The sequence below is a fragment of the Nipponia nippon genome, unplaced genomic scaffold, assembly GCF_047370975.1.
Source record: "Nipponia nippon isolate SJK-2023a ecotype South Korea unplaced genomic scaffold, ASM4737097v1 scaffold_8, whole genome shotgun sequence".
Classification (NCBI taxonomy): Eukaryota; Metazoa; Chordata; class Aves; order Pelecaniformes; family Threskiornithidae; genus Nipponia; species Nipponia nippon.
In genome coordinates, this window is record NW_028262402.1 from 8299991 (window position 1) to 8326668 (window position 26678).

General features: G+C 41.3%; 1 protein-coding gene across 4 annotated transcripts in view; it reads right to left on the minus strand.

Moving 5' to 3' along the window:
- SEMA6A (semaphorin 6A) overlaps positions 1 to 26678 on the minus strand; it is a 116559-nt gene that overhangs the window by 75265 nt on the left and 14616 nt on the right. The window lies entirely within an intron of this gene.

The window sequence follows — 26678 nt, forward strand, 5'->3', positions numbered from 1 at the left end:
AAGAAAACAGAAGACAAAGCAAGAAGCCAACAGATACATAAGAAAAATCCGACTTCCAGGACAGTGCTGAGACAAATTATATTGTCTGTTAACCTGGACATAAGGTTAATTACTGTAATTAAATTTATTTTAAGGGAAAATGCTATATGCAGATATCATCAATTAACCTCTGAATATAAAAATCACAATTCCTGTAATTAATAGAACAGTGCAAGATCACTCTAATTACTGGGGGTCTGTTATTGAGAGGAAACATGAACTATCTAATGTGATTTCAAGGGCAAACTTAAAATTGAGGTGGTGTAGGTCAGAAAAAGTAAAAAAAAAAAGATTACAATTACACAGAGATGAGCCCCTGCACCACATACATACACTACTCTCTTCTCCTGACACACATTTACCCACATACTGAAGAATACAAGCATCCTTACACATCTGTTCACACCTGCTTCTTGGCACAGCATGAGGGAATTAGAGCAGCATAGAAAAGGAAGTCAAAGCAGCATTGACAAATGCCTGTAGTACAAGTTACAAAAGCAATAGCTCTGTTATTATGTGCTTTACTTCTTTGGAAAAACTGTGGAGAAAAAGGTTCAGTGTAGCAAGAGAGAACAAGCCCACTGAGCATGACTGCCTGAATGGGGCATGATGGATGAGCTTCCTTGCAGATAGGAAAAGCCTCTAATCTGTTCTCCGGCTCATTGGTAGAGCAAGGCAAAGTCGTTCTCTTCTGCAGGAAATATCCTCTGCCTTTTCGATACCACGTGCAAGGGTTTTGCAAAGGACAATCCAGACTGTCACCCAGATGAGACAGCAGCCTGTTTCCAGGTCTTGTACTAGGGCACGCTCAGCTATGCAGCCCAAAACCCTGCAGCAAGACAAAGACGTTTCTATATTGCTCGCGCTTCCTACGGCTATTTTAGGAATGATTGGCTGCATTCAGGTTCCAACTGCAAATAATGAGATACACGGGAAGAGAAGTCATTTTCACAGCACCAGCACACAGCTAATGACTGATACTGAAAACATCATTACTAATATTCTAGCTAATTTTGTGGAGTAGAAAAAAACCATGCTGTGTGCAACAGACAGAATGGAGGTATCATCCCAGCGATGAAATAACATCCACCAGCACCAGGACGGGAAAACTCTTGCTCTGGTGTTCACTGTGGCTTCAACTGAAATACTAAGGGCTTTCTCAGACAACCAAAGACCTATTCCCAAACCTCCTACTCTTCTCCCCCACCCCCCTGCATTTTAATTCCTTAAAGGTGGGGAATGCAGGAAAAGCAACAGTTCATTAGCTGAGTGCATCTATGTGGACTAAGCAAGATTGCTTGATTAGTAGGCACACACAGTTACAGGTTTTTAACAAGTCTGCCAGGTGTTTTTGAACCCAAATGAACCCTTCCTAGCTTGCCTGACAGAACAGAAATTCCTGTGCAGGAACAGAGAAGACGACAGCGTAGCTGGCAAACTGCTGCTATTTCTTACTCTGCAGTTCTGCTGCTTATGTGATTTATATCAAATGCTGCAGAGAGAGTTTCCTCTAACTTTGGGTTGCCCTCAATAATGTGGACATTCAGCTGATCAGCCGCCAGGAGCTGATCTACAGCCAAGACCCAAATTCCTGCCAGCAGATAGAAGAGGAAAAAAGCACAAAAGACATTAGACCAGAAAATCAAATTACTTTTTAATGAGACTGAAGGCTGCATGCATGGACCATGCTGAACTAACTAGAAAAGCTTGAAGAGATCCAGGTTGGCATTAAGGTGTGACGTTCTCAACTGGACTCCAGTCCAGCAACCCCATGTCAAGCCTTGCCTATGTGTATGAATGATGTCTCACAGATTATGCTTCCTTGCACCACAGAGCAATGACTCTCCAGCTTGCATCACAGTCACACAGTTAGCAGTTAAAACTAAAGGGCATTGGCTTGTTTTTATTTATGCCAGTGGAAACGCTGACACTGACATCTGCTAGATTGTGGCGTACTGATTCCCACCAGACTCCAGAAAGACCTGTAGCTGCTCTACAGCTCATATGATCTGCATCAGCTCATGGGTGATGTTGCTTTACCTATTTATAAACCTTCCACTTAAAAAGAACTGTATATATTCAATACTTTCATCCTCACAAAAGTACACATCCTTACATAAAGACTCAGTTAAATTCTGCTAACTTTATATGGCTTTTGGTCAAAGTCTCCCATCTCATGTGAGGAAATGGAAGTACCACATCCAAATTTAACGTGAAATTTGAGGTTATACTTATTCTTTTAAAAGAAGAAATTCTTCTTTTGGTTTGAATTCTTGCTTTCTTAGAGTAAGCAAATTAGATGCTCTTGGTCATATTCCACACTGTATTTCTTGTTAAAATTTGCCTGTGAGCAATTCAAAACAGAATCTCATGGGTATTCTTCTGTGGTAAACACCGCTACATCAACTTTAAGTAAGAGACTATTCTTTGCACATGCATACCCCTATATTCAACCTGTGCTTGTGCAAAAGTCAATTTTGCAGTGTCTATGGCTATATACATTAATAATTTCTGGTATGCTGAACAACAGGACCAATACTACCTACAACATGGTCTGTGATGGCTCAGTGAAAAAGCTTTTTGGAAGAAGACCTCTCTCAATGACTTGCAGCAACAAAGAAATCTGAAGGACATTCCCTCAGGCTTTTCCCCTCTTCTGACGGAAAAATGTAACTTTGAAAGAAACCACTTAACCTACAAAATCTTTTCTGGAAGCTCTGAGGGACCCTGTAACCTGACATTTGCTTTACCTCAGGGTTGTCAGCAATAGCTTTTCCTAGTCACTAGCCATAGAGGTACATCAGTGGGACAAACAGCCCAGAGCTTCTCCACACTCTCACAAAACTTCCAGCAAGGAGAAAGACCTTTATTTAGTTCACTTACCAGTAAGCTACACTTACTGTACGTGGAGTAAGAAACATGTCCAGCCACAGAACAAATGGCACTCTCGGAACATGCTGAAGAACAATTTTATTTAAAAAAAAAATATTGAAAATTGAGTATGTTCTCACATATTTAAAAAACAGGAAAAAGGTGGAAATTCATTAATAATTTACAATTAACTCATTGAATACCAGTGCCTACCACAACTCCCCTCCTTTATTAAGAGCTAGAAACCAATTTTTTTCCCCTCAGCAAATTACCATACTTTTTTCCCTGCTGTCCTGAAAGTATTACTTTCTGCCCCAGACAGGATGGAACAACCTGCACAGGGTCTGCAGGAAGGAGCATGCAGCCAGGAGGGCCAACACGAACCTCTGAGTAGCAAGACGAAATTCCAACCTGACAATGCTCTACAATAAAGTGCTTTTATGAAGAATGGAATTGGTTTGTGAGACTGAAAACTCTGATGTCTCCCTGGAACAGGCTGTGAGAAACGTTTGTATGCTTCCTTTCTGAATCCCAAGGAGCTCCCCACAATCCCTTCCCTTCCCAGCACTTACATACAGGGACTCTCTCTCATCAAAGGACTTGGCTTTCCTCACGCAAGAACAGATTTGGCTTTCCTTACACCAGAACAGATTACTCCCCTTACTCACACACACCCTTACGTTCCCCAAAAGCTGAGAACGTTATTTCTGCTGCAAGCTCGTGGGGACAGATGGTATCTTCCCTCCTTTTTTGGACAGCTTTAAGAAGATCGCTAGTGCTTCACATAAATAAAAAAGCAGCTCTTCATGATCAAAGGATAACTAAACTTGGCATATACCTCTTAATGTACATTTTAATAAAGCTGACTTGTGACATTACTTCTCTTAGCTGAATGCTGGTAAGCTCTGAAGGCAGGCGTCACATGGAGAAAGCAGGATAGAGAGATGTGGTAGCTTTCTCCCAGGCGTTGGACAATGAAGAAAATGAAGAGGAAGCTGCTTCCTCCTGGAGCTCACCAGGCATGTTCCTTCTTTCTCTGTCATGGAAACAGATCAACTGCTATGCTCTTTCTCAGTCAACAGAGCTAGGCACTGTCTTTTTCCTTGACCCACCAAACCAGGAACGGGGCAGGTTGCCCCTGCTGTGCATTCCCCACTGGCAGAACACAGCCATTCAGAAGAATTTTGCGTGACTGGAAATGCAAATAAGGACAGAAATCTTTTCATCACAACTTCCACTTCAGTCTCTTCTCTTGTTGTGTATGCTTAGCAATGCACAAGACAGAACACATAGGACCAAAGTGCTAAGCCACATGTCCTCCATACGGTCCTCCTGGCTAGATCTCTCTCAGGTAGGATTAATTGTACTGCATGAACCAACACACACAAACTCTATAAAAAACTTTCATTTCCAATATGCTGCTTTCATGGTATTTCTAATGTAAACGCAGACAAAAGGTATGCTCTCTTATATGACAGGCCTGAAATAAAGCAGCTCTAATTAGCAAAACCAGATACAACTTCAGAGTTGTTGTAACATAGTTTTGAATGCGAGGGTAAGAAACCCCTCCTTTGAACTTCTTCAGCAGCAAGCAGTCTTCCACCTTTTCTCCTTCTTATACCCTTTTCTCTTTGACTCTGCAAAACCATGCAGTAGATGAATTGATGATTTCCTACAATAGCAATTTGATTACTGATTACTGCTTTGTCACAAAGCAACCGAACATCATCTACAGTCAACCAATGTCCTGCATCAGTTGAACAAAGTAGTGCACTCAGCAGTCCTGTCCACACTATTACTTCCATTGCTGGCTGGACCCAGCTATAAACTAGAAGACTGTAACCTAGTTTCTGTCCGTCACTGGTGCGATTATAAAGTTTGGGCTACAACCCCTATAACAAAATACTGCTAGGGATTAAAGTAGCGCTACCAACAGAAAGAAAAAAAAAAGTATCTTCACCAGCAGAAGATACTACTGCACTCAAGCTTCTTGTAGTTATTTTTTCTAACTTGTATTTACCCCAAGAATGCTAGGTGGTGTGCAATTTTTAAGAAAAAAAGGCCTTGTCCTGAAAAGTTTACAATCCACATAGACAATGCATGCATATGTGGATAAAGGGTTTTTTTTCAATTTTTACAGGTACAAGAAAAACCGTTTCCACCTACAGTTCTTGATTCAAACACACAAGTCTTCTTTGGCCCTGTTCTTTCCCTAAGCAAACATTTTAGTTACCAAACTGTAAAAATATTGACAGCATTTCTATAGCATAACAGCCTCAGAAATAATTGACTTCCAACATCCCAGATTGTTCAGATCAATGTTTTGGGCTTGAACAAATGCATTCAATTGCTGATCTCCAGTCCAGCACCAAGTCTTTTAAAACTGAACCACTCACACATGCACACACGTGAGATGCATTCCCCAAGATAGATCAGTTATTGCTTGCAGTTTCTGTTTTGGCAGGGACATGGCTTTGGAGCGCAGTTTTGCAGTTCAAGGAGCACAAATATGATTCACCTCACTAGAAATATTCATGTCATAATCATGCATTTGTTTAGTTTTTCCATCGTTACCAACTGGTCAGTCAGAGCTACATTTTTTCCTAGCAAACCTACAAAAGTTACCCAAATAACAAAAGAGTTGTTATCAAAACTTTTTCCTAAACAGCAGACTTTAGAAACACTGATGTTTGAAAAACCCTGGGCAGGGTCTGGGAACAGACTGCAAAATTTACCACTCAGTCTTGGCTCGATACCAAGAGAAATAGTGCCCCACATTTTTTCAGTTGTCTTATGAAAGTTTTCTTTCATTCTGTCTAATCAATCAAGTTAAATTACATTTAATTATTAGACTCCAACAGCTGGGCTTAACCAGAATAATCTAATCATTACAACAAATTCACACTTAAAAGCAAACCTCAGTCACAATGTCTTGGACAAATTGAAGGTTTAACATGCAGTTACCAGATGATACAACTAAAAGAATATGGCTTCACTCAACAGTCATTAAGTTTCAATTCTAGCAGTAATGAAAAGTAAAAGATATTAAAAATTACCTTTCTTCTTTAAAGAAAGAAAGACAGAAATTCAGTACTGAAAGAGGACAGTGTCATGAGCACCAGGGACAAAACCAAAGAACAAGAACAGCCATCTCAGTACATTACGGCTTTTTGTTAAAGCCACGGCCAGATCTGGTACGGTATGACCAGCAGCAGCAATTCCCTTGGGACTGCAATGTTGTGTGAAGCTACACACAAAACACTTCCCTGATGTCTCTCAGGGACTAGAGGAGGCTGAAGGTCTATTTTAGCTAACTATTCTAATCGTCCCATTGCCTGCTCCCAAACCGACACTTACCTTCCCCTCCAACCACATCAGCGGCTAAAAGCGTAACTATGCCCTGCTTTGAAAATCCTGCACTTAATAAAGCTCTGTAAGTTTGATTTCTAACTAGAGGTTTCTAAAAATAAACTTTATAAAGCTTACTAGTCTGTAACTTTTGTATCCAAAAGCAATGAAGGCTCCTGAGACACTCGCAGGTATCTCTGAAAAAAGGAATAAACACTATCACATCTAAGTCTTGCATTGCTTACCATTTACTCCTCCCTCTCCCCTTATTTTGCTGACAGCAAGATGGACAATACATGAAAATTTGATTCTTGGTAAGCTGAGTCATGCAAATTAGCTTAATGAAATAGATGACTTTGTGTATGTCCCTTTGATACTGATTAAGCTCAAGTATCCACTCAGCTAATTACTAAAGCAATACCATGAGAGCTCTTGTAGAGGTGTCATAGCTATACTTTTTTTTTTTAAACACCCTTTAGTCAGCACTTATTTCTATCTGAGATCCCCCTGGCCAGGAAAACAGGCCAGCTTCCAAACAGCAGACAGAAGCAGTTAACAGCTTAAGACACAACTGACGTAACATAAAAATCTGCAGCTACTTCGCACAGCTTGAGCCTCAACATATAAAGGAGATACGCCTTTGTGCCCCCAGTTTTCAAAGCAGATTACCAGTGCACTGCAAGGGGCTGCTTTGACTCTGTAATTATAGCCATCCTAATAATGATCTGTTCGATGGCTGCCTACCGCTGGTGCCCAGACAGTTTAATCACTATGCATTCGGCTGTAGAGAACTAGCTATCCTTCCTGTCATTTGAAACATGGGACATGTTGTGTGAAGGCGGTGTAAATGAGCTTCCCCTGAACTAGCTGGCTAATATACTTTCATCATTTAAAGCCTAAATTATAAAACAGACCAGTAAAAGTGATAATGCATTGCCTCTTATTACAAAAAGATGTTTCACCTCAGCTGCACTAGATGAACAGTCACTCCTTACCAAGCGTATACATATATTATTTATTGAGCACCAGCTGTGTGCTCGGTACTGCACAGACACAGAGAGACGCGCTCCCTGCTCCTGGGAAGCTTTTATACTCTAAAGTAGTGGAGTTTGGCATTCATTCTGCATATAGAAATCCCATTGACTTCACTAAGGGGAGCAGTTGCAGAAGCAGGTATTAAGGCATTTGTACAAGCCAGTATAGTATCAAGTGGTAGGTACAGTGAGAGATGAAATTCAAGCAGTGCTTCTACATGGGCTATGTTCTAGGCCTTGTGGAAACTACTGTGAATACTGACACAGAAGAGGTATGAATATACCTCAGCATATGTGAAGATGCAGAAAGATGATGCAGTGTAACAAGTTCCAACAACCCTTTGTGCTGATGCTGGCTGTGTCTCTCCACACCCCACCGCTGTGTGGTTGCTGTCTTAATCTGTTCTCACACTATGATGCTTTCAAGGCAACACTGACCCAGTAACATCCATCAACAGAGGAACCAATGTCCAATGTCCTCCAGTGCCAGAGATTTGTTAGGACTCCTAGGTAAACACAAGGAGTGGGCCTAATGTGAGAAGGAGGCATGAATCACCACCACAACCACCAAAATGTATTTTATACTTCAGACGAAATCCTACTCTCTGATTCCTACAAAGATTTCCCACACTAAAGAACAGAAGTGGCTGAAGGTGCAGTTATATTTACACACAGTGGATGGAATAACCTGGAAAAGAAATGGGGAAGAGCAAGGCTAAAGTGGGAAAAAAAGGGAGAAGACCTGAGTACAGGCACTGGGAAGCAGTGAACAAAGACTGTGAAAACTGGGAAGCTGGAGGTTCAAACAGGTGAAGCAGGCTAGGGAGAGAGAGCTGTTGTGGCATCTGGGCACAGAGGGAGAAAAATCATCAGTGAGTGGGAGATGGAGCGAAAAATACAAAGATGAGAAGGACATTTCAAAATGAATATAGCTGTAAAAAGACTGTGAGGCAGAAGGACAGATGCAGATATGTGTAAAGGAATCTTTAGAAGTGAAGGAAGGCAATTACAGACAAAGGGAGAAGAAAGGGAAAAGATTCAGAGGAGATTCATAAGAAAATGGAAATAAGGACATCAGCTGGATGAAAGGAATTGAAAGAGTAAGACAACACATCATTACCGCTACCATTGTGTATCACACTCATTTTCATTTGGAGTCCATGCTTGGAAATTGGGTCTCATGGGTGTGTGTTATTTTGTTCCTTTACTAACTCATCAACTTTTTAATCTTAGAGAAATAATTCAAGGAGAGGGAAGGACACAAGGAAGTCTTCTGCGTATTGACTGATGCCATGTATTAAAGGAGGCAATGATGCTGCCCTCCCAGCAGCTGGCTCACAGGAAGGCTGCAGGTCCCAATACTATGGCTACATCCAAACACAGGTTCACAGTTTGTGTCCCATGGGTCACTACTGGAAGAAAAGACAATTCCCCATCACTTCTGTCAGCACCTCTCTGGTCACAAGCCATCTAAATACATTAAAATACATTAAATACATTCCTAAATGCACTCTTCCATGTGAGCAATCACTGTAGTTCTCTCAGAGATGCATTTTAATCATAAATGAAAGGAAAAGTAGCTTTTAGATCATGGGTGGGAAGGCAGGTGGTCCACCAAACAACAATACCACTCTTGTGACCTCCACACTAAAAAAAGCTGGAGACTTGCTGAGCCAAGAGAATTTTTCCTGTGCATGAGAATCGTCCTTATGTTTCAGAGATGAAGGATTTGGAGTCTGGGCCCAGCTCTCTGTGTGTATCCATGTGTGGCTTGATTTATACAGTAATTGTGTCTGTTGCCTGCAGCACAGGGACTTGCTGTAAAAGCACAGGAAAATGTCCTCCTGTAGAGCACTATTGCACACCTCAGTCAGTGGCTGCATCAGAGAGGACTGACAAATGGCCCACAAGGAGGGGAAAAGACTTCTAAGCCTCAAGGTGGAATGGCAGAAGAGCAAGATGGGAACGACAGAGTTGGGGGAGAAGCACAGGCAGCGGGAAGGGAACCTGCAAGAAATAAGAGGGAGCATGGATATATACAGAAAGCCCAACACAACATGTACCTAACTTGCCTCATGGGAGTTGGGTAGATAACTCTAAATGGAATAGACCTCTATTTTCATACAGTTGCAAGGATAAACATCTTTCCCATGAAACCATTATAAATCCCTCATCTTCAGGGTTGATTTAAAAATTGTAACTCAGCTGTTGCAATTTGTATCGGACTGGAATTTGGCAGTCCCAGACATCAAATCAATTCCACATGAGAAGGGGATCTACAATGCTCCATTTTACAGCCTGAAATTGTAATTTCAAAGGTTTTAAATGTTTTCTACACCACTCCAAAGTGAAAAAAAGACTAGGTTAATTTTTAAAATGAGGGATCAGTTCAGCTCTCAGTAGTCAGTGGAAAGATTCCCACTGGATTTAAAGGATCCAGTCAGAAATACAGATGACATGCCTTCAGCATTCTCCCTCTCAAAAACAACCAAAAAAATGAAAAAGCAACAAACAAAGCACAAATATTTAAGGTGAGAACATTTAAGTCCTGAGCATATACAATAGATATTTGACATTGGTATATCACTTACCAGCCTGCCATGCTGTTATCCAACACATTGCTCTTGCTTGCATACATTCATTCATTGATTTCCATGCATTTTTCCATGCATTTTTTTCTAATACTGTCTTATTTTAATGGGGTTACATCTCCCGCACAAGACACACAAGGTTAGTATCCCATATGGCAAAGATCAGGAGCCATGCACTGTTATACTTTCAAACTGTTAAATATATGCAAACTGTGGGTCTGGATCCTGAAAAACGTAGGCAGACAAAACTGCCATTTAATTTAATAAAGTCAATGGGAGTGTAGCCAGCAAGTCAGACCTTACGAAATTAATATTCTGCACTAGCTAGTCTGCTAGTTTATGTTATAGGATGTGTCGGGCACTGCGAAATGCAACATACCAAATTCAGCCTCACACAACCCTACAGCAAGAACGTTCTGTTTATTTATATGGAATCGTTACTACTAAACAAGCACTGGAACCAGTGAAGCCTGGTTGTTAGGAATTTCTGTCCTGATGCTGATGTCTTTAAAAGGACAGAGTTCCCTGCATGCCCTTCACCTCTCTGAAGCCACACTCTTTTACCTGCTTGCCTGGTTTCAGGAGGGACCTCGGAAAACCACTCTCTTGCAGCCTGAGCTAAGTCAACCCAAAAACTCACACGTTACTGGGAGCTGACAACTGCGTATACACAGACAATACAATCACACAAGTCTTGTTTCTTTAGGATGCCAGGCTAAAAATATAGCCATTTGCATTAATTGCTCAGAAGAATTTCAGCCCTGAACTACAGCGGGAATTATACCCCCAGTTGCACAGAGCCAAATTTAGCCCTGGAGGCTGAATGAGGCTGAGCTTATCTCTGACCCCTCTCCCTTCTGTGGATTTCAGACACTTCCTTCACCCTGTCCTCACACAGTTGTTTGTGCTTAATTGGAAACAGTTGAATTTCCTGTTAACTCGTAAGCAAACAAAGCACCCTCTCCACCAGCACTGGGATCACTGCTTGGCTGACTTTAAATAGATGAGGCTGACCAGATACTGACCATCAGTTCAGCAAAGAAAGGGCTGTTGTGCGAGAAAGCCGCATCCCCCCACTGGGGACCCAGGCGGCACCATGCTGCCATCGCCCATCAGAGCCCCACTGTCAGCTTTGGAGAGGTGGGTTTGGAAGACAAGAAACATGGACTTTCATCATGTCAGGAAGACATCATCGTGCAAAAATCCTGGAACAGATGCTGGCGGGTGGACAAAAATTTGTTACTTATTTACAAGGATTTTAGAATGGGAAAGGCGCAGGGGGAGAAAATGCCTCGGCTCTCCATGCAGGGATCTGGCAAATCCCCAAGCCCAATTCTTCCTGAAAAGCTCAGTGAGCCAGTGTTTCCTGCAGGTACTACTTCAGTGTCAACAGCAAGATGTTCTCAGCAGCAGAATAACAGCTGCACAATACAAGCAGCAACTGAATGGTTGAACAGCTCTTTATACAGGCATGGTGTGATAAAAACCTGGTGTTCTTTTGTGCTTCACAAAGCCTCTACTTTGCTGACTCCAAGTTCAAATCTCACGGGCTATTAGGAGAAGGAAGAAGGACAATGCATTAACATGCATGGTACAAAAGAATGCGCTTTATTCTGGAAACCAAGCCTGAGCTAGGAGCTGTGTTACATCCTAAATACCAAGCCAGAAGCTGCTTTCATGTCAATTAGAAGGTATGTATTTTGGCATGCAGGGATCAAGCACTTAGTCACAGTGCAACTCAAGCCTGCTCTTCATGATGAGGCGTAAGTGGAGTATTTTCCCCTAACTAGCTGTGGTCCCCAGTAGGGGCAAACACAGGAGATATAAAGCTGTCACCAACTGGCGGTCTTGCAGCTTATTTTTAAAGGCTGGGAAATGTATGATTTTTCCCAGTTCCCAATCTTTTCTCCCCAAAGAATAAATCATAGCCAAATAAATGAGAGGTGGGAAATTCCCTTTAGAGTGCTGAGTCGAACCCTGTGTTAGCACAGACAGTTAAGCCACTGCTAATTCATTTGAATTGCACTGAAGGAACAAGAAGAGAAACAAAATAAAGTACCAGGAGAGAAAGGCAAAGCAGGAGTGGAGTGGCTGTTCAAAGTGGAAAGCTAGTAGCCAACTGAAATACCAGGTCTCCAAACTTGTTCTTTTTTGGGAGGGTTCTTTAACGTTCTCCGCTTAACATTCAAAGCCCATTTTCTCCAGGAGAGGGATGCCAGGCAGCCATGCCAAATTAAGACTGAGCACTGTATGGGTGGTTCACCGGTAGATACCAGACCACGGTATGTTAGCCCGTCGTTGCTACGCCTTCCCAATCTTCTCTTGAGAATATTTATGACTTTGCTGAGAGTCCCAGGATTGCACCTTTGTTTATTCATCTGCAAATCAGTATCGTAATGCAGTACCTGCCTTACAAGGAAGCTATGAGGCTCCATTAATTCTCGTAATGCGCTTCAAGATAATCAAATAAAGGATGCTAGGCAAGTGCATGGTAACGTTATTGTTCCCTGGAAATTCTCCCTTTTCCTAGTTGGCACAATTCTCCCTTTTCCCTGCTTAATTTTAATCTCTCTTAGCCCTTGGGCCACAGTTTATTGCTCTGTCTCTAAATTGAGGCCAAAAACTCTTTGCAAATAAATTTCCACTAGCAAAGTTGAGTCAGCGTCAGAGTTTTTAGTGTAAACTATGGGAATTAAAACAAGCTATACCAACAGTAACATAAAAATTCAGTTCTCTCATCCCTGCTGCAAAAGCTCTTTATAGAGCTCTCTAAAAGATGACAAAACGTTTGAAGATCAACAATTGGTTTTGTGCCATATGGGCTGAAGGCTAAATATCCCTGTGAACACTTGCACTGATTTGGGGGAAGGGGGGCGGGAGGGGCAGGTGCAGAGCATAGTGAGAAAAAGCCCAGCAGTAAAGGAAAGCTTCAATTAGACACTGGCCTTGCTGAAGCAAATTACTAATTAATTGGAATCAGCTTAGTCTAAAAATCCTGAACTTTTTGGAAGTGAAACCAGACAACGCAGTCCTTCCATCTATCAGTCTTATAAAAACAAGGTGTCCATTTTGAGAAGAAAAAGAACAATGGCAGAGAGATTTCATTTGAAAGCCATGATGTTCTGACTGAATAAATCATACAAGACAGCATACTAAAAATATAGTTGAAGAAACTGCTAAAAAAGAAATTGCCATGGACACAGGAAAGGGTTAATGATTATATACTGACGAAGGTAGTCCTCCCACATAACTTTTGTCTGCCAGTACTCAACACATTATTGTCACTACAGGTTGAAACACTGCAGTAATTCTAGCACGCTTGCTGCTATCTTACATGCGGCTGGGTTTCTAGGACAGGAAAAAGCTCTAAGTTCTGTAAGCCTTAAAGAAGATTGATTTATCCACACAGTAATTCTCCTGTGTAGCTGTACTGCACCCTTGTTTGCATGTTTTTTGTTTTCTATAACCCCCATTACTAAATTAGTGCTCTCTTATTTCAGTGACTTATTTCACTCTGCCAGATTTCATAAAATCCCTTCCATCACAAAAAGAGCATTCAAAAATGTGCAGCAGACCCTATGCTGGCGGACAGCAGAAAGCACTTCTGAAGGCTCAGAGACTCTGAGGACAACCTCAGCCCTCATGGACATTTGTTCACTGACATGGTGCTCCTTTCAGCAGAACAAAACAAAGCACTTTAAACTTCAGTCTACTGAAAAATATGCATCCTGCTAGTCCCAGCAAAGAATACAATGCCAGCAGTAGTGAAAACTATGCAGGGACTCTCACTGTTTAAATTCTGCTCTGCAGGAAAATTCCACGTTAGGTTCCCACTGAAATAAAAGATCCTTACCTAACTGCCACCAGGTTGATTCATACGCAACAATTGTATTGGCTTCGGTGGTGTAATTCCTGACTTTCTCTGCTGTGAGAGTGAAATGAGGTACAACATGCTTTTTACTAGAATTCAATGGACAGCTAGCTAACCTCCACGGTTCTCATTAGAAAGCATACATTTTTAGCCTTTGCAGTGCTTAATAACATGGTGCTTTGCTAAGCCAGCTTTGGGGGCCTTTCCCCCTGAAATAATAAATAATATAATGCATACTGTCTATCGCTCTCACACTCCAATTTATCTGCTATTTTTCTCTTTGCCTAAGGAACTGGAAAGCCTGGTTTACAAATGAGTAAGAAGAATACCTAAGTTCAAGTATAAAGCATTTTTTTTGTCAAGAATCGCACACATGAAGGTCATGGCATTTCCCACATCAAGGAACATTCAGAATACCTTAATTTCACTTTTTTTTCTGACAGGTTTTGGACTTTATTCTTTGCTTCTTAAAAACTTCAGTTATCCAGTTACAAGGCTCCCATCTCAAGACTTTCTGCACTCACATTTGTTGACCCTGCTTGTGATGAATAATCAACATGTTAAAACAAGCTAATAAATCTGAGTTTCCGTAAACCCCACCATTGTGACTAGAGACCTGTTTGAGCCTCAGTGGCATTTCTATTTACTTGAAGATTATAAAAAGTTGTGCAGATGAACCAAGGGGAAAAGCATATGCCTTCACCTTTTAGCAAAACGTTCTTTCAAAGGCAGTGAAGGTGATGACAGGTTTGAGTAAGTGCCAGCTGCAACTGGCGCAACTTTAAAGAGTACCAGAGGGCGTGCTTGTTAATTTTTTCTGGCCAGACCTGAGCAACTGTATCTTGGATACACTCTTTGTTAATGTACTGAAACAACCCCCGTCACTAGGGATTCCAGCTGGACTGCTTCTGGGATCCACTTGCAAGCTGAACCTGGGGCATGAAAGGTGATCTGACTCTTCCCGTTTTTCTCATCCTCCGTTTCTCTTTCCCTTTTGAGAATTTATTTTCAATCGAAGGGTTACCTCCATCTCTACTGTCACCTTTGTCCATCATTAGAACAACAGAACAAACTGCAAGCTATGTACACACCAGAGTTAAAATAAAAATGCTTCAACTACTACAGGCTTTCCAAACCATGAAGCAGTATATACTGCTCTTAGACACAACCCCCCCATGTGTGCGCTAGTACTTCTTCTGAATTTCAGCTTTCAGAACAGGAGAGAAAGCAGCCTTGATCCCGACGTGAGCAAGAAGAGATGGATCTGCACCAGAGGCAGCTCTGACTGCCAGTTCAGAGGGCTGAGAGCACAGACCACTCTGACAGGGAGTAATGAAGGGCACCCCAGCTGTTTCATCCCTGGATAAATCCATACGTGTTCAGAATAGTCTGGCAAGAACCTGGAACAAAATCACAGTTAGTGAGATTTTTTCCACTGACCTCACAAAAACAAGTATTTCTCTCTTGCTGTGAGGTTCACACTCACTCTGATGCCAACAGGAAAGCATCCATTTTTTTATTAAGATGAAGAACAGGAAAGCACCCATTCTTTTAAGATGGAGATGTGTTGGTCTATTTTGTGGTCTGCCTATTTTGTACATAAAGGTTAATAACCTAAACAAAAGTTTAAAAAGGTACAAGTTTTGCAGCTAATCATGTAGACAGACCTGCAGATGACTGATTCCTCTGACGCTCATTCCCAAGCACACACTATAGCTAACACTTTCTGTTGCTGCAAGAACAGGCATTATTAAAAATGATTTAACTACCAAAACAGCTCTGCTAGTGATGATTCTGTTCATATTAGCAGGTTATGTATTGGTCCAAGTATTTTCAATGATACAGAAAAACGAACACAAGTCTTTTCCTTCAATACAGCATTAAATTTTTGGTTGAGTTAGCAGTAGTTGCTTCTCTCTAGAGAAAAATTAAGAACCAGCTGCAGCTGGAACTCCAGCTCAAATCCTGAACCCCATTCACATTTTCTACACATTTGCAAAAATAATGCTTCATCTCCATGCCAGGCTCACTACTTACAAATAAAGTATGTTCATTAATACAACATGGGGATCAGCAAATACAAAGTTGTCTGCTTCTCAAAGATCTCCTAAATCTTAGATGATTCAGGTGTTCCTCAAAGACTGACGGTACAACGTACCAAAGAGCCTGAAGATCAGACTTCCTGAGATGTCACACACTGGAAGACAAGGGCAAACAAACAAGAGGTAAAGAGTCAGAAAGCAAGCAAGAGAAAGAAGAATACAGAGGAGCAGGCACCACTGCAATCTAGATGTTGAGAGAAAGGCAGCTGCAATTACAGAGAAGAAAGGAGAAAGGCTTGAAACATGATCCTTCAGAAGAAGAAAGGATTTGGTTGAACTGCAGTGAAGATCAGAAGCTTGTCAATACTGGGATCCTAAGGAAAGTCAAGACAACTGAAGAAAGATGTGAATTTGAAGTTAATTCTTAAAACATACTAATCTTCCAAAGCATGCAGAGTTAAACTGAGGTAAGGCCACTTCAGAATAAGATCACTCATACAGGGATCAATGCACTTTAATTAAAGCATAGTTGTAGATAATGTGTCTTACCTATGTATGTCCTGGAGAATAAGGACATGGTGACATACAGAAAAGAAGATATGGGAAGATAAAAGACACAGAGAAAAGAAGAGATCTGAAAAAGTTTGGTTGGAAAAAAATGGTAAGACTTTATCCTAGCTGAGCAGATCTCTGACATCCTCATCTGTACTCAGTGCCTCCAAAACCTTTATATGTAGGAGTAATATTTGGCATTGCTGGTAAGTTGTAAAAGTTTATTCTGGAGATTCAGCAAGAGATTACATCCTAGAAGGTTCCTGTAGATGTTGTGAAGATCACATAGCCTGCTAGGGCTAATCAGCTGGATATCCTGTGCGTTACTACAGGAAATAATGAAAGCAGCAAAGGCATTTCAAGTAAGAGAACAGGATATTTCACCTCCCTTGTTCCTGTTATTTAAAAATTTAGCTGAGGCAGTAAGACTACAGGACTTTGACATGCACCGGACTGTTCCTTCACACACGAACCCACTTTCCACCTCAATCCTGCCAGCAGTGGTTTGCAAGTTCCCCTAATTCCTTTCCAGCTACCCATATGGCATCTGCACACACAAGGTGTTGGTTTCCCTTGCTCCTTTCAGACAAAAGCTTTTTGAGATGTTTTTCAACTATAAACTACAAGAGCTCACTGAATAAATAAAATAAAAGTACCTTTTCTTAAGTAACTGTTGTTGAATTCTCCGATAAGGATAAAGCTAGTACAAACAACTGCCTCACGTGGGCTACCTCTTCCCACCGTTTCCCGCCAGCCATGTCTCTGTTTACCCTGGTAGAAGACGGCTCCAGCCTTGTCAATGGAGAATTCAGTCCTGTGGAGTGCAGGTGTTGTACTTCCACAAGGCATGCAAAAATGCTGAGGTCTACTGTAATTAGTTTTCAGATTAAGCCTGGCAGTTTAGTATGTTTTATGTGCAATAAGTAACAAAAATAAAAAAACACGTTCTAAAATTAAAGGGAGTTGAAAAAAAAACAAAACAAAGGTAAGAAATATTTCCTTATCCCTTCTTGTTTCATGATAAAGAACTATCTCTGCTTTTGAACTGCAAGCATGAACAGCACTGTTTTGGCCAGCTCATAGGAGTAGTTTTTTGGTTCAGACCCTTTCAGTGCTGGAACAAGACTTTTTCAGAAAGGGAGTTGTCTGATGTTGGCACAGAGCTGCCAAGCTGTGTCCTTAACTATTGCTTCCCAAAACACCACTGTACAGGAAATAAAGAAGGGAAAGAAGCCATAAACAATGTGTCTTTGCATCCTACCGGTTTCCAGGAATAGTACAGCTGGCCCCTGGCTGTGACACGGTTTTCACACACTTCTCCCCAGCACATCTCCAAGCCAGGCTTTCGTAACTGAGGGCTGCTCTAAAGGCTCATCATGCCACGTGCAGGATTCCCACAGGTTTCTGCCACTCTCAGGGATCTCACAAGCTATTAAAGGCAATGCAAACTTTCTTCTATGGAGTCTGCAGTCAGGGTCTATAGCTTCCCCCCCTCCTTTCAAACCCTGAAAATTACAGTATTGTTACTTCTCCAAAGCTGGAGTTTCAAAGAGCTGCAAATTAGCTATATGAGACTGGGTTGAATAATACCTTCTAACCACTATGAATTCCAGTAGGAAATTCATTCCCACTAACTGACTTTATTTCAAAAGTGTTCATACACTACAATGGTTGGCTGCAAATATGGTTTCTATATGAACTGAAGTACGTTTTTTTAAATGACAAGGAATTATCAAATATTTGGTCTTTCTGTAAGGAAGCGAGATACCACTTAGCATCGATTTAACATATCTACTTTACCTGGAGGCTATATCCTGTTTTTGAAAGCGGGTGAAAAATCTTAATATCCCTAACATCCATAAGCCTACCTGATTCATTTGTGAATGTCACCAGAAAATATTTCTGTTTACAGTTTTTATACTCCTTTTCACTTTCTATACAGAAATACTCAAGTAAATGAGTTAATTTCCTGGAATATTCCACAGGAACAGTAAGTATTACTTTGTGCAAGCTTCACATATACCGATAAGGTAAAACAACAGTGAGCCTACATCAAACAAGGGAGTGAGTTTATTACAAGACCCTGAAAAGGAGAGTTTACTCACCCTGGCAAAGGCCTGTGCTGACAAAGCCATAGGGCTTCTGCGGAAAATCACCAAGCGCCAATTGGTAAACACATTCTGCACATTGAGCCATGATGATGCTCCTCCTGTTTCCACATTCCAGTGCCTGCATAAAGGGGGTTAAAAATGCTGTTCCTTGTCAGTTTGCTCTACAAGAGCACCTAGGTGGTGCAGGCACAGAGCTGCTGCAAATCCATTCACCAGACAGTGAGTGTACTTGGAGCAAATTTACTGGACCAATTCCCAGCTCTTTAGCAGATTTTTTTAATAGGGTCATTGCTAGATGTGCTGGTGACTGTGGAACTACTCTCAGCCTATTCAGAGCGACCTTCACTTTTTCTATTTTTTTTCTTGGTCAGCCCTGATTCAATAGCTTTGGTTCCTACTTTCAAACACAATAAGATTGGCAATCAGATACAAGTTCTGAAAACTCTTCTTTTTTTTTAAAAAAAGGGTTCACTGCAGATGATACGTCTTTTCCCAGTGACAGTCTGATTGCTGATGACAACCTAAATTTCTTGTATAAAGTTCAAGAATCAAACTGCAATGTTACTGCTCTTCATATTATTCATGAGTTGTAAAAAACTATTTCCCAAGAGTCACGCTCTTCCCAATTTCCCTCTCGTGCTGCTCTAGCACTCCTGATTTTTTAAAGTTATCCTTAGTTTCCTCTCAGAAGTACATACTCACTGTCCAAAAGACCCACAGAACTTGAGATGCTTTTTTTATTTTGCATTTAAATATGCAAAGCAGATGCAGATGTCTGCTTGCATTTTTCAACCATCTGCTTTAATAACTACAGGATGGACTCTACACTGACCTTGCTTTCCAGTCCCATAGTCTATGAATAAAGCTGTTTAAAACATGACTTAAATTCAATGGCTGATTTGCAAGAAACCCACCACTACACAGGCCTGGAGTCTGAAGGCACACCATTATTTTCACACGCTGTCTGCTCACATGGAATGTCTCCTTGTTTACTCTGACATACCTGACAATGAATGAACAGTAGCACCAAAGTTTATAAACCATTTATTTCATTATTCATCCACTCATCTTTTGTATTAAGTGGCAGCTGACAAAAACATACACCTTTTTGAAGATAACTTAAGAATAACTAGAAGATTACTTGCCAGCTAATGCAATGACTATTTATACCTTTAAAGAAAAGTCTTCCTGTGTGCCAGCGTTGCTAACTCCTACAACTTTTATCACAAGACTATATAACATTGGGTATTTTCTTTGATGCTCTGGCTTCTGGAATCACGATATTAAATGTATTTCCAGGAGTAAGAGAACTCTTTGGTCTCTCAGTATGTGTTGCAAGCTTCTCTATTTCATCATTTCGAAGGCCTGATCAGTAGAGCTTGGCAACACTGTGTCTCTTCGTATTTCCAGAGACTCCAGAAAAACAGCACTCTCCTATGAGTGTTACGAAAGACTTGGTGACGTATTTTATCGTCACTTGTCAGACCCAGGTTAAGGAATTCAAACCACTGATAAAAATAAGCTTTTCGAGTACCACTTCTTGCAGACAGAGGTGAGCTTGTTCTGGCCCTTGGGCAAAGCTCAGCCCAACCCAGCAGATGCAGGCAAGGGGCAGAGTGGGCTCGGATGGCTGCACCAGATGGGCTGATTCCACCTGATGCCAACGGTCCACGGGGATTTTGCATCAACAGAAGCTGCAGGATCTGGTTAAGGAAAAGATCTGTGGTGCCTATTCTTGCAAGCAAAAAGTACAGATCTGTGGCCTGCCCTTTGAAACCTTCCAGTGCCACCGACTGCACCAGGAAGTCTTGAATATTCAGCAGTTCTGAAAGTCGTGACATCTCCCTTAAGCCTCCATAAATGCAAACAAAGCTAAACCGTATGAGCAATCCCCTGGAGAAAACAAAACATTAAAATCTCTTTATTTGTAAGAGGGGGAAAATTATCAAATGCATCTCAAGTAGAACATTCCCTCTAGCACTAACCTTTATTATTAAGCAAAATAAGAAAACTTATCGCTCCTTAGTATTTCCACTAAAAATACAAAGCAGGCAATTAATATTATACCTCTTTATGTCCCTATATAGAAAATATTTTCTTCTGTTTTGAAAAAACTAGACAATATATTTAGTAGTTAGCATCAAGTCATGATCATTGAAGGGATCAGAATGAAAATAATGATACCCACAGCACTTTTCCTGCCAGTCCAACTCTCCCGTGTACAGCCTGTAAATAGGTCTCTGATAATTAACTCACGTTCCTCTTCTACATAATAGTACAAAGAAAAATTATTTAGCCATATTTCCATTTTACTTTACAATGTCTAGATCAGTTCTCATACATACTGAATATTAATGAACTACCAAGAATAGAGATCATCCTATACAACATACATCTATACTTCAACACCTTTCACCTGAACACAAATTTTAATGTTTGCAAATTTTCATGATCTCTTTTAATACAATCTGTCCCTACTCCCCATTTCTGAACCTGCAGTTTTCTCACACAGAAGACACAAATGTAAGCAGCACTTGTTTCCATTTAATGAGTGTGGCTGAAATGAGCATCTGCCCTGATGGTGGCCACACATTCAACACCACTTACAAGGATTGCCAAAAGGTTACAGAGATCTCTCTCAGGTACTACTTGATACAAATAGACCTGCAGTCCTTTAATTCTTGGGCTTGAAATTAGCACTATGAAGTAACTGTGGGAAGTCACGAATCATTCTGGAAAGTTTGTGAAATTACTGTGTCACCAAGGTGGCATATGGTTATCTCAACGTTTCCTTTATTTTGTTGACTTGACCCCAGCAAAGAGCTGGAGTCATAATATTACTTTTTTTCGTTCAATCTGCATACAAACCTCTACCAGTAACTCTTTTGCTGAACAGCAGACCAAGGCATGTGTCCGAAACTCTCCACACCATCACAACATTAGAATGGACATACTGGCCATTGTGACCAGAATTGCACCTACCCTGGTATCCCATCTTTAGCAACAATCATGAACAAACCTCCAGAGAAGAGCCATGAACAGAAGGCATCACTGAATGCTTGTAGCATTTCACATATTTAAACTGCCTTATGGCTTTGTACCATTTTCCACATATTTTTGTGAATATCCAACTTTAGCGCTTTAGCTACCTACCATCTATCTACAGAGGTGGATGGCAGGGGGGAACCGTAACTAATTAAAAATTATAAACCTTGGAACGACCCAGTCTAGGTTCTTCTAAGCGTGTTAATGTTTTATATTCTGATACCTATGTAAGTCACACAACTAGGAGTCAAGTAGCATGTTTCTCCTCAGAGGTATGGAAATCTCCTGCTCTGCATATTGCAGAGCATTGATGCTTGATAGGGAACAGTGAGTGAGCAGATACAAACCCCCTGGGGGTCCAGCCATCTGCCTCTCACCCTACCAGATCAGAGGATCTCAGCTTTAAACCTATTTCCTACCTCAGCAAAAAAAAATGTGTTTTACCCTTGGCAAATGTACTTCCAGATAGGACACTCTTCATTTGCTAGGTAAAAAGGCAACCCTCCTATTCTGGGCTGGGTTTTCTGTTTGGTTTTGTGGTTGGTTTTTTGTTGTTGTTTGTTTGTTTGTTTGTTTGTTTTGAGTTTTTGTTCGTTTTGTTGGTTTTTTTTTCCTTTAGGAAAATGGCAGCTGCCTGAAACTGTTCAAGATGACTGAAATGGTTAAAGTAATCTTGAGGGAGAATTAGGAAGCAAAGTGCAAGTAAGGTGGTCAAAAGTGTGTAATAAATGCTATTTAACCTCTTGACCATCATTCATCATGGATGTCACTGAACATGTGTGGCATATACAAAAATGTTAATAAATTTCAAAAGGACTTTCCCACATGGCGTTTTTGCTTCTAAATTGTAAGTTTGGTCTGGGTTAAGCTGTACTTTTTAAAAATTATATTGTATTATCTGGCTTAGAAGGAACAAAACAATATTTTACAAACTTTATTTCAATGTTGATAAAGCATAATACAAACTCAGCAATTGCTTACCAAATCTCTTCCCTCAAGACCACCCTGAAACTCTAAACAAGTCAAAAGGGCCACACTGAGAATAAATATCAAAGACATTGCCAGCTTCGTCTTTCTATTTAATTAGCAGACAAGCTCATTAGCAGAGCTGCATAGGAGAGTATGCCTGCAGCCCTTGCTCACATCAAGGATTGCGGAGAAGTAGGTTGCAGTCACACATGCAGAAAGCTGCCCAGCGCTGGCAGCAATAGCAGTATATGGCAGAACTGGGGACAGGGAAGTCTGTCCTTCTAGCAAAGGTGAAACTCTGCAGCACACTGTGCCATAATGTGAAATTTGGCATCTTTGAGGGGAAGCCAAGTGATGGGTTCAAGAAGACAGAGCACGACTGGCAGACCATATCCTTGCTCCATTCACCAGGTATATTTTCTGCATGAGGGAGGAGTGGGTGGGAAAGACAAGCGAAGTCCTCAGCATCTGAACGCTGTCTTGTCCCACAGAGCACTGCTCAGTGAACAAACCAACATAGACACGGGTGGTAAACACACCACCATCAGAAAACATATGCGATATATGTGTGTATGGGAGGGGGTGAGAGTCTGTGCCTAGCCTGCGTGGGGTGTGGGGGGTAATACACAATGCAGTCACGGCAGCCTGCTTCTGGGTTCAAACAGCCTGTCACTAAGCAGCACTGTTTATAACTAAGTTAGATTTTAGTACTTGTTCAGCATGCAGCAACTAATACTCACAAAGTGCTCCAGGAACTGAAAAGACTGTTCGAACTAAAGGCAGTTCATTGCAGCCTCTCCAAGCAGGAGCGTGTCCACCTAATTATTGCTGGGATGTTGTCAAGCACATTTTAGCTTAAAGTACAAACAAAATCTTCATTTACAATAATTTGAGGATTTCTTGGGGGGCTTGAGGAGTCACAGCTGTTACTAATCAAATTTATTTAAGAGAGTAACGTGAAACAGCATGTTTGCGAAAGTTCATAATCACAGCAGAATTAAATCATTTTTACAGAGCATTTATTTGAAAAGTTCTGTACACAAACTTTGAATATGGCAGAGAATATTTCCCTCACAGTTTAGGTTTTATTTCATTCCTGGAAACCGCTATAAAAATCCTGCTCGTTTGCAGCAGGGTTCTTTATTTACACTCGGTTTTAGTTTTAAGACCTGTGACAAACACCAGATTGCTTATGTTCATCACTATGCAGGCAGAGCTGCCACACATACTGCCCTGTCTCCTGGTACTACCCGGCTGGCCGGCATGCTGTACTCCTGGCTCACTCCGGAGCAGCCAGCCCGGCAGGTTTTTCCTCTGCGGACATCCAGGTCCGCAGCTGGAAAAGAGGCTTTGAGTGTCACACATCTCCTGGCACATCAGCAGTTACAGTTACAGCATGACAATCACACCTTAAAATGATGATCCTTGCGCCGATGTTATTCTTTCCCCACTACAAAGACCAACCCTACACTTGTTGCCTGCACAAAGACAAGTCCTGCTCATCTCAGCAAGAGTTTTGGGTCCAGCAGAGACCTGGGGGCATCCTGCCTCCAGAACCACCATCTTCTCCCTTTCCCTTCCCCACTCATAAAATCCCTACCATCAGAAACAGAGGCTGCCATTTTTTTAAAAAGGTATAATATACCAAAATCCAACTTTTATGGATTTTAACCTCTGTGTTGAGCTACGCTTTTGCTTCCCCACTGAGGCTACTGACAATTTTCCTAAACAGTGCCAGGTGCAGGGATTTTTTTTTTAAAGGAAGTTTTACTAGTTCAGTGGAAACTGGCCAAAAGCCATGAACTTGTTTCAGACAGCTGACCAGCCAGCTGCAAAGGGTAATGCCAATGCCCTTCCCTCATGGCTGCAAACACATTGACTCACCGCTGGCCTGGCAGCAAAAAGATCATACAGCCCATGAGCAGCTTCCCTCAAAATGCACATATTGTAAATCCTCCTTCCACCTCTTTGCCCAAGATTTATTACAATAAAATTGCTTACTGTACTTCTTTTCTGTGCCTCTTCTCTCTGCACTGCTGTGTGTCAATCTCTCTTCCCCACAGAAAAAAAAAATGCCTTTCCAAGCCAATCACTCGAGATGTTTGGCAATGATGGAAAACCTTCTTCTTTTCTCTACCAATAGCTTGTGAGAGAAGTCGAAGGAGTCTCGTGAGATTTCCCAGGGGCAAGGAGGAGTGTGTGGTGACAGCGGAGAGTCCCATCTGGGCTTTTTTCCTCCCCCACCTACCAAATTCTGTATGAAGGGTAAGGAAATCAGGCAGAGAGACAAATGATGTCACTTGCATCTCCCCTGTGCCATCTGTTTTTTCCACTCCAAGCTTCCTATATACTTTAGATGGTGACAGCTCATCAGAAAGGAATCGTCCCATGGCATACTGCCAGTTTATAAGGTAGACAGAGCAATGAAATACAGCACTTTCATCCTACCCTCCCCTCCTATACCTCGGCACTTTGGCTATCCCTCTGTACCAGTATGGATATATGCCTACAGCTATTCCCTTATTCCCTCTGTTTCTAGAAACCTTCCATGCCTCAGCCTCGACCTTACAGCTACTTTCCTTGCTCCCTATAACCATTTTTTCCTTAGAAGTTACTCTACATATCTGTGTTTATCCTACCACTTGTGGAGGTAGTTGGGATCCAGCAAGAACAGTATTGTACCACAGCTGTATCTGATCATAATTTCAACGTTTATGGGTTTCTTGTTGACTTAGTCATGATATCATCTTTTCAAAGATAAAGTTTTTGAGAGATTACACATACCAAAAGCACTGATATGCCTCCATTGATTTAACTTCAACTTAATTAACTGGGGAGCACCTATCAAAAACATCTTTCTCTTAATTAAAATATTTTGAGTGACGCTTCAGTCAAAAAAATGTGGTCAAAATAAAGTGATACCTCAACCTGGACCATCTTAATGGTTTTGCTATGGGGGGAAAAAAAAATCTGCAACTTATCCATAGCTTTCTTGCAATCTCTCTCACAAGCTCACAGAGCAGGCATTAACGTGATATACAAACTTTTCCAAATATTATTAACATTGTTAACAACGTTATTAACATTGAAATAGATAAATTCTCTATTGCTTATTCTCCTCCAATGTATCCTTCAGCAGGACAACACAGCTTCCCACCTTTTGCCTGCTGAGTTAATGCTGAAAATATGCATTAGGTATGAAGTACTCGCTTCAAGAAGAGGGTTTCATCTAAAGTGATAAAAAGTAAGGATTTTTCCTGCACTTAAGGGAGACATCTTGCCCTTACTTTTCCATTTAGTCTTGCAGGCTCCAGAAAGATGTTTAACCTTTTTATATCTCACACTATAACATAAAGTTGCAACAGAGTTTAAAGCAGAGAATGACAGCAGTGACTTTAAGACGTCCTAGTGTTTTCTGAGCCAAAGCCATGGCAAAAGACAGCGTCCTTGTTTCACACCTGTTGATGTCAATGGAAATACTGCATATGTTCCTAGGAGATCACAGGTTCCATCACGAGAGTGTAACATAATATTTTACAGAGTATCCCACCTATTTCTTATAAGTTAATCTGTCTAGTTAGTAAGAGCTGCCTTGTCACTCAGTGGCACCTCTGTTTGATCCTAACTGGTTTCACCACAGAGTTGCAGAAACCACCTTTCCTTGTCTGAATTGGCAAGATCTAAGCTGGAGCTGGCAGTGTGTCTACAGAGCCAGGGCTGCTGAGACACCACTCTCGGCAAGATGACTTGGTGCTACAACACATTCTCCATCTCTTTGCACCTTGTGTTGGTCTCACTGAAAAACCCAACGCCCTCTCCAATGTACAATCTCCCTATTTTCCAGGCTATTCAGTGAGTATTGAGATGGGCTTGGGACTGATGACTACAGAGCCTGTGGTTTGTACTGGAAGCTTCCAGTCTTAACTGCTCCAAACCTGAAGCTACTAGCTCACACAAAGTAGAAATCTAAATAAACAAACGCCTGGTCTGAGAAGTCTGGTTTACGAGCAGGTAACAGGTGCAAGTGAAGCAATCAGGCAACATCTTTATTTGCAGATGAATTTCCATGCATCACCAGAGCATTTCCAGCGCATCACCTTCACGATGTACCCACGAAGAGAAAGCTTGGAGCCTTTCATAATTCTTTCAGCACATCTGATTTATTTATGTATGCATTTGAGTTGTTTCTATTCTAAATCTCCAGA